The sequence below is a fragment of the Nerophis lumbriciformis genome, linkage group LG04 (genome assembly GCF_033978685.3).
Source record: "Nerophis lumbriciformis linkage group LG04, RoL_Nlum_v2.1, whole genome shotgun sequence".
Taxonomy (NCBI): domain Eukaryota; kingdom Metazoa; phylum Chordata; class Actinopteri; order Syngnathiformes; family Syngnathidae; genus Nerophis; species Nerophis lumbriciformis.
In genome coordinates this window covers 2,222,501-2,239,269 of record NC_084551.2, presented here as the reverse complement: position 1 = coordinate 2,239,269, position 16,769 = coordinate 2,222,501, and the positions used below count along the sequence as shown (strand labels likewise).

The window sequence follows — 16,769 nt, the reverse complement described above, 5'->3', positions numbered from 1 at the left end:
AATTTACCCAAACATCCTTGCGCGAGTCACCCATTTGTATTTAATGATGAAACCCAATGAAGGAAAATTCTCTGTTTGCTTTAACCAGCACACCACACACCACACCACACAAACTTTCAGCCTCATCTGAAGTAAAAAGTGCCTTAATTTGAACTTTCATGATTTGTGGCAATGTGCCTTTTATTGTGAAGAAGTCAATTTTTGTGTGTGCTAAGAAGAGTTTTACTTCATCCACAAACTTTCACAATGGATTTTCCGAAAAACTACTTTTAATTGCGGAGTCAGTGACTGTATCCCTGCAGACTGTAGTGATCTATATTGATATCAGAATCAGAATCAGAATCAGAATCAGAATCAGAATCAGAATCAGCTTTATTGTCATTACGCAAGGTAACGAGATTGAGGCCATTCCATACAGTGCGATGTGTGCATGCTAGAAAAACAATGTGCAAATATATAAAAATTTAAAAAATGTAGAAGTGCAATGAATATGGTGTGAAATGAATATATACATGAAAAAAAACAAAACAAAAACAGGGTGGTTGGTGGAATGGGTTATTGCACCGAAGAGAAGGCAGTTATGAGGGACAATGGGGCAGTCCGTTCAGGATGGTTATGGCCCTGGGGAAGAAGCTGTTCTTTAGCCTGTTTGTTTTGGTTTTAATGCACCTGTAGCGCTTCCCAGAGGGCAGCAGGTGGAACAGGTCAGAGCCAGGGTGGGTGCTGTCCTTGATGATGGCACTGGCTCTGTTGAGGCAGCGGGAGGTGTAGATGTCCGTCAGAGAGGGGAGAGGGCGGCCGATGATCTTCTGAGCCGTCTTGACCACTCTTTGCAGCCTCTCCCTGTCTGCTGCAGTGCAGCTGCCGTACCATACCGTAATACAGTAGGTCAGCAGGCTCTCGATGGACGAGCGGTAGAAGGTCAGCAGCAGGTCAGGCTTCAGGTTGTACTTCCCGAGGACTCTAAGGAAGTGTAGCCACTGCTGAGCCTTCTTGATGATTGATGTGGTGTTGACTGTCCAGGAGAAGTCATTAGAGATGTGGACTCCAAGGTACCTGAAGGTGTGGACCCTCTCTACACGCTCGCCGTTGATGTAGAGGGGGGCAGGGTCGGTGCTGCTCCTCCTGAAGTCGACGATGATCTCTCTGGTCTTGCTGGTGTTGAGAGCGAGGTTGTTCTCCGAAGACCAGGCCGTCAGCTTCAGGACCTCCTCTCTGTAGGCATATAATGTAGGATCCAGAATATTAAAAACAGAAAGAAACAACCCTTTTGTGTGAATGAGTGTGAATGAGTGTAAATGGGGTAGGGAGGTTTTTTGGGTTGGTGCACTAATTAGGGACCGCAATGTCCCTTTGGGACAGAGGACCCTATTGTAATTGTAAGGTTTTATTATTATTATTCCGCCGCCTCTTTGAGCTGTAATTTGACCCCCTTAACATGCTTCAAAACTCACCATATTTAACACACACATCCGGACTGGCGAAAATTGCCATCTAATCAAAAAACCAAACCCCAAAACTCACAATTGCGCCTCCTAGGAAAAAACACAGACAAAACTGCTTGTACCTGCCAGTAGGAATGTCATAGAGACATGAAACATAAACCTCTATGTAGGTCTGCCGTAGACCTAGATTTCATACATTAACATCTTTTAGCAAAAATCAATAGGAAGTTGGCAATTCCCCTTTCAAAACAAAAATGTAGTAAAAACTGTCACTTTTGCCTCTTTAAGCTGTAATTTGACCCCCTTAACATGCTTCAAAACTCACCAAACTGGACACACACATCAGGACTGGCAAAAATTGCGATCTAATAAAAAAACCTAACCCCAAAACTCAAAATTGCGCTCTAGCGCCCCCTAGGAAAAAAACACAGACACAATTGCTCCTAGGAAGAAAACTCAGACGAAACTGCCTGTAACTTCCAGTAGGAATGTCTTTAGGGACATGAAACATAAACCTCTATGTAGGTCTGCCTTAGACCTAGAATTCATACATTGACATCTTTTAGCAAAAATCAACAGGAAGTTGTCAATTCCCCCTTCAAAACAAAAATTTAGTAAAAACTGTCACTTTTGCCTCTTTGAGCTGTAATTTGACCCCCTTAACATGCTTCAAAACTCACCAAACTAGACACACACATAAGGACTGGCAAAAATTGCGATCTAATAAAAAAACCTAACCCCAAAACTCAAAATTGCGCTCTAGCGCCCCCTAGGAAGAAAACAAAGACACAACTGCTCCTAGGAAGAAAACTCAGACAAAACTGCCTGTAACTTCCAGTAGGAATGTCGTAGAGACATGAATCATAAACCTCTATGTAGGTCTGCCTTAGAACCTAGATTTCATACATTGACATCTTTTAGCAAGAATCAACAGGAAGTTGGCAATTCCCCCTTCAAAACAAAAATTTAGTAAAAACTGTCACTTTTGCCTCTTTGAGCTGTAATTTGACCCGCTTAACATGCTTCAAAACTCACCAAACTGGACACACACATCAGGACTGGCAAAAATTGCGATCTAATAAAAAAAAACCTAACCCCAAAACTCAAAATTGCGCTCTAGCGACCCCTAGGAAAAAAGCACAGACACAACTGCTCCTAGGAAGAAAACTCAGACAAAACTGCCTGTAACTTCCAGTAGGAATGTCTAAGAGACATGAATCATAAACCTCTATGTAGGTCTGCCTTAGAACCTAGATTTCATACATTGATATCTTTTAGCAAAAATCAACAGGAAGTTGGCAATTCCCCCTTCAAAACAAAAATTTAGTAAAAACTGTCACTTTTGCCTCTTTGCGCTGTAATTTGACCCCCTTAACATGCTTCAAAACTCACCAAACTGGACACACACATCAGGACTGGCAAAAATTGCGATCTAATAAAAAAAAAACCTAACCCCAAAACTCAAAATTGCGCTCTAGCGCCTCCTAGGAAAAAAACACAGACACAACTGCTCCTAGGAAGAAAACTCAGACGAAACTGCCTGTAACTTCCAGTAGGAATGTCGTAGAGACATGAATCATAAACCTCTATGTAGGTCTGCCTTAGACCTAGATTTCATACATTGACATATTTTAGCAAAAATCAATAGAAAATTGGCAATTCCCCCTTCAAAACAAAAATTTAGTAAAAACTGTCACTTTTGCCTCTTTGAGCTGTAATTTGACCCCCTTAACATGCTTCAAAACTCACCAAACTGGACACACAAATCAGGACTGGCAAAAATTGCGATCTAATAAAAAAACCTAACCCCAAAACTCAAAATTGCGCTCTAGCGCCCCCTAGGAAGAAAACACAGACACAACTGCTCCGAGGAAGAAAACTCAGACAAAACTGCCTGTAACTTCCAGTAGGAATGTCGTAGAGACATGAAACATAAACCTCTATGTAGGTCTGCCTTAGACCTAGTTTTCATACATTGACATCTTTTAGCAAAAATCAACAGGAAGTTGGCAATTCCCCCTTCAAAACAAAAATTTAGTAAAAACTGTCCCTTTTGCCTCTTTGAGCTGTAATTTGACCCCCTTAACATGCTTCAAAACTCACCAAACTGGACACACACATCAGGACTGGCAAAAATTGCGATCTAATAAAAAAAACCTAACCCCAAAACTCAAAATTGCGCTCTAGCGCCCCCTAGGAAGAAAACAAAGACACAACTGCTCCTAGGAAGAAAACTCAGACAAAACTGCCTGTAACTTCCAGTAAGAATGTCGTAGAGACATGAATCATAAACCTCTATGTAGGTCTGCCTTAGACCTAGATTTCATACATTGACATCTTTTAGCAAAAATCAATAGGAAGTTGGCAATTCCCCCTTCAAAACAAAAATTTAGTAAAAACTGTCACTTTCGCCTCTTTAAGCTGTAATTTGAACCCCTTAACATGCTTCAAAACTCACCAAACTGGACACACACATCAGGACTGGCAAAAATTGCAATCTAATAAAAAAACCTAACCCCAAAACTCAAAATTGCGCTCTAGCGCCCCCTAGGAAGAAAACACAGACACAACTGCTCCGAGGAAGAAAACTCTGACAAAACTGCCTGTAACTTCCAGTAAGAATGTCGTAGAGACATGAAACATAAACCTCTATGTAGGTCTGCCTTAGACCTAGATTTCATACATTGACATCTTTTAGCAAAAATCAACAGGTAGTTGGCAATTCCCCCTTCAAAACAAAAATGTAGTAAAAACTGTCACTTTTGCCTCTTTGAGCTATAATTTGACCCCCTTAACATGCTTCAAAACTCACCAAATTGGACACACACATCAGGACTGGCAAAAATTGCGATCTAATAAAAAAACCTAACCCCAAAACTCAAAATTGCGCTCTAGCGCCCCCTAGGAAGAAAACACAGACACAACTGCTCCGAGGAAGAAAACTCAGACAAAACTGCCTGTAACTTCCAGTAGGAATCTATGTAGGTCTCACTTAGACCTACATTTCATATATTGACAACCCCCAGCAAAAATCAACAGGAAGTTTGCAATTCCCCCTTCAAAACAAACATTTAGTAAAAACTGTCACTTTTGCCTCTTTGAGCTGTAATTTGAACCCCTTAACATGCTTCAAAACTCACCAAACTGGACACACACATCAGGACTGGCAAAAATTGCGATCTAATAAAAAAACCTAACCCCAAAACTCAAAATTGCGCTCTAGCGCCCCCTAGGAAGAAAACATGAAACGAAAACCTCTGTGTAGGTCTCACTTAGACCTACATTTCATATATTGACAACCCCCAGCAAAAATCAACAGGCATTTCCCTCTTCAAAACAAAAGTTTTGTAAAAACCGGTCAACTTTTTTCAAACATTATCTCCTCTGAGCGCGTTTGTCGTGTCGGCTTCAAATTAGCACAGGAGAGAGATTGAACCCTTCTGATTAAAAACTTTTTATCAAAAAACCAAACCTCAAAACTCAAAATTGCGCTCTAGCGCCCCCTACGAAAAAAAAAAACTAGACTGCCTGTAACTCCCACTAGGAAGGTCGGAGAGACATGAAACAAAAACCTTTATGTAGGTGTGACTTAGACCTAGATTTCATAATAGTATATTCTCGGGCAAAAATCAACAGGAAGTTGGCAATTCCCCCTTCAAGACAAAAAAAGTACTAAAAACAGTCACTTTTGCCTCTTTGAGCTGTAATTTGACCCCTTTAACATGCTTCAAAACTCACCGAACTGAACACACACATCAGGACTGGCAAAAATTGTGATCTAATGAAAAAACCTAACCCCAAATCTCAAAATTGTGCTCTAGCGCAATTTTTTAATGAAACGCAGAAAAAACTGCTCCTCGGATGAAAAAACTGACAAAACTGCCTGTAACTCTCCCTGGGAAGGTCGGAGAGACATGAAACAAAAACCTCTATGTAGGTCTCATTTAGACCTACATTTCATAAATTGACAACCCCCAGCGAAAATCAACAGGAAGTTTGGTATTCCCCCTTCAAAACAAATTTTTTGTAAAAACCGGTCACCTTCCTTCAAAAACTATCTCCTCTGAGCGCGTTTGTGGTTTCGGGTTCAAACTAACACAGGCAAGAGATTAAACCCTTGTGTATAAAATAACAGAACAGCGTTTTAATACCTGCTCCGGTTTTGATTTTATGACCCTTCAAAGACCCGCTGCGCTGCTGTTTTTTTAAGATGGCTGCTTAAAAGCAGGAAGCACCAACGTGCCCACACAATGCAGACAAGGTAGGTACACTAGACAAAAGTCTTGGGACACTTCAGACTAAAAGTAGACAAAAGTATTGGGACACTTAGGACTAGCACCTGCCAAATACGCGGGCCCGACCAATGCTGCTTGCAGCTTTAATTTTTTTTAATTTCTTGTGCGGCCCGGTACCGGTTCGTGGATCGATTGGTACCGGGCCGCACAAGAAATTCAAAAAAAAAAAAATGTTTTTTTTTGGCCCGGCTGTTGGGGACCACTGGTTTAGAGGAAACCCTGCACAAATACTGGACAAAACACTTTAATTTTTATTGTTAACCACCGGAAGCTTTATTATTGTCGTTACGATACAACGTAATTACAGTAAAAGCTCTGTGGGATCAAAGTATGAAATACCATATAAAACAAACATAATTAAAGCTGCAAGCAGCATTGGTCGGGCCCGCGTATTTGGCAGGTGCTAGTCCTAAGTGTCCCAATACTTTTGTCTACTTTTAGTCTGAAGTGTCCCAAGACTTTTGTCTAGTGTACCTACCTTGTCTGCATTGTGTGGGCACGTTGGTGCTTCCTGCTTTTAAGCAGCCATCTTAAAAAAAACAGCAGCGCAGCAGGTCTTTGAAGGGTCATAAAATCAAAACCGGAGCAGGTATTAAAAAGCTGTTCTGTTATTTTATACACAAGGGTTTAATCGCTCTCCTGTGTTAGTTTGAAGCCGAAACGACAAACGCGCTCAGAGGAGATAGTTTTTGAAGGAAGGTGACCGGTTTTTACAAAAAATTTGTTTTGAAGGGGGAATAGCAAACTTCCTGTTGATTTTTGTGCGTTTCATTAAAAAATTGCGCTAGAGCACAATTTTGAGATTTGGGGTTAGGTTTTTTTATTAGATCACAATTTTTGCCAGTCCTGATGTGTGTGTTCAGTTCGGTGAGTTTTGAAGCATGTTAAGGGGGTCAAATTACAGCTCAAAGAGGCAAAAGTGACTGTTTTTAGTACTTTCTTGTCTTGAAGGGGAAATTGCCAACTTCCTGTTGATTTTTGCCCGAGGATGTACAATTATGAAAGGTAGGTGTAAGTCAGACCTACATAGAGGTTTTTGTTTCATGTCTCTCCGACCTTCCTAGTGGGAGTTACAGGCAGTCTAGTTTTTTTTTCCTAGGGGGCGCTAGAGCGCAATTTTGAGTTTTGTGGTTCGGTTTTTTAAAAAAAAGGCAATTTTCGCAGGTCCTGATGTGTGGGTCAAATATGGTGAGTTTTGAAGCATGTTAAGTGGGTCAAATTACAGTTTATTGTGGGTGCGGAAGAATAATAAAGAAATAATAAAACCTTACAAATTCAATAGGTCCTTATGTCCCATTGCATAAGGACTCCCTTTGGGAGTCCTTATACAATGGGCCATGCGGGCCCTAATTAAGGGTTTTATTAAAAATGTGCACAAACCTCCAACAATCATTTATTATTGTTATTGCCCATTTCCCTTATGTCTCTGGCCAAAGTCATCAGTAAATGTGCAACAATGGCTATCGTTTTGGTTTTGTCGACAGTTGCTTATGTCGGCGTCAGTCAGCCAGTCTAAAGGGCATCGACGTAACAGTTTGGATTTCAATGTATCAAAAACAACAACCTGAAAAGCACTTTATACTCTTCCTTGGCAAACCGTGCCTAAAGTTGCTGTCCCCTCTGTGACAAAAGCAGGAAGTTGGCAATTCCCCCTTCAAAACAAAAATTTAGTAAAAACTGTCACTTTTGCCTCTTTGAGCTGTAATTTGACCCCCTTAACATGCTTCAAAACTCACCAAACTGGACACACACATCAGGACTGGCAAAAATTGCGATCTAATAAAAAAACCTAACCCCAAAACTCAAAATTGCGCTCTAGCGCCTCCTAGGAAAAAAACACAGACACAACTGCTCCTAGGAAGAAAACTCAGACGAAACTGCCTGTAACTTCCAGTAGGAATGTCTTTAGAGACATGAAACATAAACCTCTATGTAAACCGTGCCTAAAGTTGCTGTCCCCTCTGTGACAAAAGCTGAGGAAACAAGCAAATTGCAGGAAGCACCAACAAGGTTTTACGGCTCTTCCTCCCGCCTGCAGGCTCAGGTGTGCGCCATGATTGGTTTTGTAACAAGGGAAGCTTAGCGTGAGACACACGGAGGATGAGGACCACCACCCGGTGCAGGTGCAGGTGCTAAGGCGCTTCACGGCACATTTGACAGGCGCGAGAGGCATGCGGCGGCACCTGCCCGAGGTGGCGCTCATTAGGCTATTAAGGACGATATAGGCTTATTACCGGAGCCGGCGTCGTGAATACAAAGTAGAGGAGGATGGCAACAAAAGGGGTGCAGGACTTGTAACGGAGCTTGTAGAAACGTGCGCTAAGATCAGAGGCGCTCGACTTCAGAGGTGGGTAGTAACGCGCTACATTTACTCCGTTACATCTACTTGAGTAACTTTTGGGATAAATTGTACTTCTAAGAGTAGTTTTAATGCAACATACTTTTACTTTTACTTGAGTATATTTATAGAGAAGAAACGCTACTTTTACTCCGCTACTTTTATCTACATTCAGCTCGCTACTCGCTACTAATTTTTATCGATCTGTTAATGCACGCTTTGTTTGTTTTGGTCTGTCAGACAGACCTTCATAGTGCCTGCGTTTCAACAAATACAGTCACTGGTGACGTTCACTCCGTTCCACCAATCAGATGCAGTCACCGGTGACGTTGGACCAATCAAACAGAGCCAGGTGGTCACATGACCTGACTTAAACAAGTTGAAAAACTTATTGGGGTGTTACCATTTAGTGGTCAATTGTACGGAATATGTACTGTACTGTGCAATCTACTAATAAAAGTTCCAATCAATCAATCAAAAGTGTGAAGGAAAAAATACCCTTTTTTGTTTCAACCGTACATCCCGTCAAAAGCCTAAAGACTGACTGCACAGTTCCTGTCTTCACAATAAAAGTGCCGCTCCATCGCGCCTGCGCTTTCAAAATAAGAGTCTCCGAAAGCCAGCGCAAACAAGCTAGCAAGCTACGGAGTTTGCCGCCAATGTATTTCTTGTAAAGTGTATAAAAACGAATATGGAAGCTGGACGAATAAGAAGCCAAAAACCAACCACTTTCATGTGGTATTAGACAGAAAGGAGGAACTTTTTTTCTCCTCCATTTGAAAACGTGGACGTTATCAGCACTACTGTCTGATTACAATCAATGCAAGTCATCAGAATCAGGTAATACACCAACTTATATTCTTGTTTTCATGAAATAAAGGAATCTATATGTGTTAAACATGCATGTATATTCATTAAAACACCTTTAACATGTAAACAAAAACGGCAAAATAAATAAATATAAATTATATACTGTATATATCAATGTATGTATATATATATATATATATATATATATATATTTGTGTATATATATATGTGTGTATATATATGTGTGTGTGTGTGTGTGTGTGTGTATATATATACCGTATTTTCCGCACTATAAGCCGCCCCGGGTTATTAGCCGCACCTTCAATGAATGGCATATTTCAAAACTTTGTTCACCTATAAGCCGCCCCGGGTTATAAGCCGCGCCTACGCTGCGCTAAAGGGAATGTCAAAAAAACAGTCAGATAGGTCAGTCAAACTTTAATAATATATTACAAACCAGCGTTCTAACAACTCTGTTCACCCCCAAAATGTAATGTGCAAATGTGCAATCACAAAAATAGTAACACTCAAATTAGTGCAGCGCAATAGCAACATCAATAACTCAACGTTGCTCGAACGTTAATGTCACACAACACTCAAAATAAACATTTAAAGCCCACTTTCTGAAGTTATTCCTGATCCATAAATCCCTCGAATTCTCCTTCGGTGTCTGAATTAAAAAGTTGGGCGAAAACGGCATCCAAAATGGCCGGCTCCGTCTCGTCGAAGTCATCATAGTCAGTGTCGCTGTTGTTGTCCAGCAGTTCCGTGAATCCTGCCTTCCGGAAAGCTCGGACCACAGTTGAGACCGATATATCCGCCCAGGCATTTACAATCCACTGGCAGATGTTGGCGTATGTCGTCCGGCGCTGTCTCCCTGTCTTAGTGGCGCAGGTCATCTTGTTGCTTCCTCTACCTACGCACCATTGATTCATTTATGTTCAATTCTCTCGCTGCTGCTCTATTTCCGTGTTCTACTGCGTGACTTATTGCCTTGAGTTTGAATTCTGCGTTGTGCGCGTGTCTCTTAATAGGAGCCATTTTGTGGTCTTTACAGATGTAAACACACAAATGAAATGAAACGTAATATCCGCGCGCTTCTTCTTCTACGGGGGCGGGTGGTTGCTTACAGTAGAAGAAGAAGCGCTTCCTCTTCTACGGGGAAAAAAGATGGCGGCTGTTTATCGTAGTTGCGAGACCTAAACTTTATGAAAATGAATATTAATATTAATCCATATATAAGGCGCACCGGCTTATAAGCCGCACTGTCAGCTTTTGAGAAAATTTGTGGTTTTTAGGTGCGGCTTATAGTGCGGAAAATACGGTATATATATATATATATATATATATATATATATATATATATATATATATATATATATATGTGTGTGTGTGTATATGTTACTCATCAGTTACTCAGTACTTGAGTAGTTTTTTCACAACATACTTTTTACTTTTACTCAAGTAAATATTTGGGTGACTACTCCTTACTTTTACTTGAGTAATAAATCTCTAAAGTAACAGTACTCTTACTTGAGTACAATTTCTGGCTACTCTACCCACCTCTGCTCGACTTGCATAAATTGAAAGGGGCAGCAGCTGCTTCTTAAAGGCGGCCCCGAGGAGTTTTCTTGTAAACAAAGCAAAGCTATGCTTCCCCTTATTTAATCCTCTAAATCACCACGAGTATTCTGAAGGAAGGGCTGAGAGCGACCAATGACGGTGGAGTTAAGTCCTATAAACGCACGTGGACTTCTTGATGAGGCCCAGCAATCTGCCTCATTGACATTTATGTACATCCTCTGTTCCAATGAGCCTTTTCAACAGTGCATTGTGCCGCTTTAATGGGCCACATTTAACTCTTAATGAGGAGCACCATCTTAAATCCACAATAAAGTGGAACCTTTTAGGTACAAAACACACCTTGTTTGGATTTCAGGACTATTTTTACCTTAGCAAATCATCTCAATATTTATTCAAAGTCAAACTGTTGCCATAATAAACACTCTGAAAGTTCATTTTTGTTTCAGTTTTAAATAGATCCTAGAAGTCCAGAGTTGTGTAACGTGGGTGTGTCAAACTCGTTTTTATTGACGGCCACATCGCAATTATGGCTGCGATCAGAGGGCCACTTTAAATGATGTGGGAGACCACATGGAATGATGTGGCGGGCCACTTTGAATGACATTGAAGACCACGTTAAATGACATTGAAGACCTATTTAAATGACATTGAAAACCACATTGAATGACATTGAAGACCACGTTGAATGACATTGAAGACCACGTTACATTACATTGAAGACCACGTTAAATGACATTGAAGACCACATTAAATGACATTGAAGACCACATTAAATGACATTGAAGACCACATTAAATGACATTGAAGACCTATTTAAATGACATTGAAAACCACATTGAATGACATTGAAGACCCCATTAAATGACATTGAAGACCACATTAAATGAAATTGAAAACCACGTTACATTACATTGAAGACCACATTAAATGACACTGCAGACCACATTAGTCCTTTTGGTCATAACCCAAAGCTCATGACCATAGGTGAGGATGGGAACGTAGATCGACCGGTAAATCGAGAGCTTCGCCTTCCGGCTCAGCTCCTTCTTCACCACAACGGATCGATACAGCGTCCGCATTACTGAAGACGCCGCACCGATCCGCCTGTCGATCTCACGATCCACTCTTCCCCCACTCGTGAACAAGACTCCTAGGTACTTGAACTCCTCCACTTGGGGCAGGGTCTCCTCCCCAACCCGGAGATGGCACTCCACCCTTTTCCGGGCGAGAACCATGGACTCGGACTTGGAGGTGCTGATTCTCATCCCAGTCGCTTCACACTCGGCTGCGAACCGATCCAGTGAGAGCTGAAGATCCTGGCCAGATGAAGCCATCAGGACCACATCATCTGCAAAAAGCAGAGACCTAATCCTGCAGCCACCCAACCAGATCCCCTCAACGCCTTGACTGCGCCTAGAATTTCTGTCCATAAAAGTTATGAACAGAATCGGTGACAAAGGGCAGCCTTGGCGGAGTCCAACCCTCACTGGAAACGTGTCCGACTTACTGCCGGCAATGCGGACCAAGCTCTGGCACTGAGCATACAGGGAGCGGACTGCCACAATCAGACAGTCCGATACCCCATAATCTCTGAGCACTCCCCACAGGACTTCCCAAGGGACACGGTCGAATGCCTTCTCCAAGTCCACAAAACACATGTAGACTGGTTGGGCAAACTCCCATGCACCCTCAAGGACCCTGCCGAGAGTATAGAGCTGGTCCACAGTTCCACGACCAGGACGAAAACCACACTGTTCCTCCTGAATCCGAGGTTCGACTATCCGGCGTAGCCTCCTTTCCAGTACACCTGAATAGACCTTACCGGGAAGGCTGAGGAGTGTGATCCCACGATAGTTAGAACACACCCTCCGGTTCCCCTTCTTAAAGACCTCATCAATGAAAGAAAATGAATAAACATGGCAATAAATTGATCCGTCTATTGCTAGTTTGCCGGGGGGTTGACCACTAAAAACAATACAATTACTTGGCAGCAATAGATGATGAATCGGGGCTGTGACATACATTTCCTTGGACATATATTGAATATATCTTGTCATATTTTCATATGACAAGATCCCAGAATTCTCAAAAATAACAACTGTTAAATTAAATTAAACTAAATAAAATACAATTCTATAAACTAATTAGCCATTATTTGTTGACATTTTGTTTCAGCGCCTAAGGGAGCCACGGCGGAGGCATGAAAGAGCCCCGCGGGTTGCAGACCCCTGCATTAACTGATTTAGGTTAGGGCCCCTCTAAAACTGACAACATTGGCACTTATTTCATAGTTCTTGGCCTAAAAATGATGTCTGAAAGCAAGATTTCTCCCAAAATACATTTGTTATTTTATGTTTTAGGGCAGCACGGTGGGAGAGGGGTTAGTGCATCTGCCTCACAATATGAAGGTACTGAGTAGTCCGGAGTTCCTTAAGGCTCTGGATGCTGTGGGGCTGTCTTGGTTGACAAGACTCTGCAGCATCGCGTGGACATCGGGGGCGGTACCTCTGGATTGGCAGACCGGGGTGGTTGGTTCCTCTCTTTAAGAAGGGGAACCAGAGGGTGTGTTCTAACTATCGTGGGATCACACTCCTCAGCCTTCCCGGTAAGGTCTATTCAGGTGTACTGGAGAGGATGCTACGCCGGATAGTCGAACCTCGGATTCAGGAGGAACAGTGTGGTTTTCGTCCTGGTCGTGGAACTGTGGACCAGCTCTATACTCTGGGCAGGGTCCTTGAGGGTGCATGGGAGTTTGCCCAACCAGTCTACATGTGTTTTGTGGACTTGGAGAAGGCATTCGACCGTGTCCCTCGGGAAGTCCTGTGGGGAGTGCTCAGAGAGTATGGGGTATCGGACTGTCTGATTTTGGCGGTCCGCTCCCTGTATGATCAGTGCCAGAGCTTGGTCCGCATTGCCGGCAGTAAGTCGGACACGTTTCCAGTGAGGGTTGGACTCCGCCAAGGCTGCCCTTTGTCACCGATTCTGTTCATAACTTTTATGGACAGAATTTCTAGGCGTAGTCAAGGCGTTGAGGGGATCTGGTTTGGTGGCTGCAGGATTAGGTCTCTGCTTTTTGCAGATGATGTGGTCCTGATGGCTTCATCTGGCCAGGATCTTCAGCTCTCACTGGATCGGTTCGCAGCCGAGTGTGAAGCGACTGGGATGAGAATCAGCACCTCTAAGTCCGAGTCCATGGTTCTCACCCGGAAAAGGGTGGAATGCCATCTTCGGGTTGGGGAGGAGACCCTGCCCCAAGTGGAGGAGTTCAAGTACCTCGGAGTCTTGTTCACGAGTGAGGGAAGAGTGGATCGTGAGATCGACAGGCGGATCGGTGCGGCATCTTCAGTAATGCGGACGCTGTATCGATCCGTTGTGGTGAAGAAGGAGCCGAGCCGGAAGGCAAAGCTCTCAATTTACCGGTCGATCTACGTTCCCATCCTCACCTATGGTCATGAGCTTTGGATCATGACCGAAAGGACAAGATCACGGGTACAAGCGGCCGAAATGAGTTTCCTCCGCCGGGTGGCAGGGCTCTCCCTTAGAGATAGGGTGAGAAGCTCTGTGTTCCGGGGGGAGCTCAAAGTAAAGCCGCTGCTCCTCCACATGGAGAGGAGCCAGATGAGGTGGTTCGGGCATCTGGTCAGGATGCCACCCGATCGCCTCCCTTGGGAGGTGTTTAGGGCACGTCCGACCGGTAGGAGGCCACGGGGAAGAACCAGGACACGTTGGGAAGACTATGTCTCCCGGCTGGCCTGGGAACGCCTCGGGATCCCCCGGGAGGAGCTGGACGAAGTGGCTGGGGAGAGGGAAGTCTGGGCTTCCCTGCTTAGGCTGCTGCCCCCGCGACCCGACCTCGGATAAGCGGAAGAAGATGGATGGATGGATGGATGAGTAGTCCTGGGTTCAATCCCGGGCTCGGGATCTTTCTGTGTGGAGTTTGCATGTTCTCGCCGTGACTGCGTGGGTTCCCTCCGGGTACTCCGGCTTCCTCCCACCTCCAAAAACATGCACCTGGGGATAGGTTGATTGGCAACACTAAAATTTGGCCCTAGTGTGTGAATGTGAGTGTGAATGTTGTCTGTCTATCTGTGTTGGCTCTGTGATGAAATGGCGACATGTCTAGGGTGTACCCCGCCTTCCGCCCGATTTTAGCTGAGATAGGCTCCAGCGACCCCCGCGACCCCAAAGGGAATAAGCGGTAGAAAATGGATGGATGGATGGATTTTATGTTTTAGTTTTCAGCACACCCACTTTTAGCTCCAAAATGTTTGCGAGCCTGCAACAGCCTGGCGACGTCACCTACAGAAGACTGGAGGCAATTTCATATTGCGTAATATATGTTTTGGTCGCATCGTCATCCTAAATTATGGTATTTGTGCGCAGAATTAGAGGGAATGATCAAATATGTCTGGCAGATGCATTGTTGCAGGTTGTAGCTGTACAACTAAATAAGCGGTCAGCCTCCATACATTTCCAAGAGATGAGAATATGAGGATGGTATGGACCTCTTCTGTCAAACTGACTTGCGCAAAATGAGAGTGACCAAGAGATAGGGGTGTAATAGGCAGCAATCATTTGAATGATTCTGACTTCAAAAGAAGAAGGTTTTTAGTCTGAGTTTGGATGAAAAACATGTAAAAGCCAACTGTGATCATGGAAACCAGGAGCATCCTTAAGGGGAAGAAAAACTGAGCCAGAACCTGTGGAAAAACAGAAAACCGGCGCTAAAAAATAAGAGAAAAAGGTCAGCTGCCTGTATATTTTGTGTCCTTCTATTGATGTTTTCCTCAAGATGCTGGAGAAAATGGTGAAAGAGCGTGAGATAACACAGGCATGGTGTCTATAGAAGAGATGCAAGTGCAGGCAAGTCTGAAAATGGTGATTCTTTAATAATTCTATTTTTCTCATATTGTTAACCATATTAGTTTTGAAGTAATCATGGACCACAAAAACATGCAATTAAGACATGACAGGTGGGGCGCGAGGAACGGGAGGAAATTTCACTTAAATTTTTTTTTTTAAATTATTATATTCTTAGATTATTTTTTTTACTATGCTTTCATTTTTTATACACACTGTAAATCACTTTGTGATTCCGTCTGTGAAATCCGCTATATAAATAAATGGAAATTACCGGTACTTATTTTTACTGTAGGCTTTATATTTCTCGGTACGAGCGAAAGTTTGACAGACATAGCAACAGTAACTAATGGGGGCGGGGCTAAGCGGAACAAACTTTCGAGCGGATGGGTAGCAGGCTAATGTGTGGATCACAATTACACAAATATATACATTTGTGACTTGCACCTCAAAGGTCGTCGAGCCAGAGCCAGCGCCTGCAGAGAAACAAAAATGTGACGGGCACACACTGTGTCATTCACCGGGAAGCACTCGCGTCAAGGCAGCTCAGCCCCGAACTCAATGAGGTTTTAACAGATGTTGTGAGCGCGGTAAATTTGATCAAAACACGACCACTGAAAGTGCGACTGTTCTCTGCACTGTGTGAGGAAATGGGAGCTGATCATACAGCCGTGCTGTTTCACAGTGAAGCAAGGTGGTTCTCCTGGGGGAAAGTGCTGTCACTTGCCCTGTCTTGCCAAATGCATAGCTCCTCCTTTTTTTTTTTGCAAAGATTGCAAAGTGGCACTTTTATTGTATTTATTATTGAACTTGATGCAAGTTATTTGATTTATTATTGAACTTGATGCAAGTTATAACACTTTTTTTGATTTATTATTGAACTTGATGCAAGTTATAACACTTTTGTTTTATTTATTATTGAACTTGATGCAAGTTATTTGATTTATTATTGAACTTGATGCAAGTTATAACACTTTTTTTGATTTATTATTGAACGTGATGCAAGTTATAACACTTTTTGATTTATTATTGAACTTGATGCAAGTTATAACACTTTTATTTGATTTATTATTGAACTTGATGCAACTTATAACACTTTTTTTGATTTATTATTGAACGTGATGCAAGTCATAACACTTTTTTTGATTTATTATTGAACTTGATGCAAGTTATAACAGTTTTTTTGATTTATTATTGAACGTGATGCAAGTTATAACACTTTTTTTAATTTATTATTGAACTTGATGCAAGTTATTTGATTTATTATTGAACTTGATGCAAGTTATAACACTTTTTTTTATTTATTATTGAACGTGATGCAAGTTATAACACTTTTTGATTTATTATTGAACTTGATGCAAGTTATAACACTTTTTTTGATTTATTATTGAACTTGATGCAAGTTATAACACTTTTATTTGATTTATTATTGAACTT

At 42.4% G+C, this 16,769-nt stretch overlaps 1 protein-coding gene across 4 annotated transcripts in view; it reads left to right on the top strand.

Annotated features, from left to right (window-relative positions):
- The window catches only part of grik5 (glutamate receptor, ionotropic, kainate 5), a 617,387-nt gene that overhangs the window by 212,511 nt on the left and 388,107 nt on the right, over positions 1-16,769 (top strand). The window lies entirely within an intron of this gene.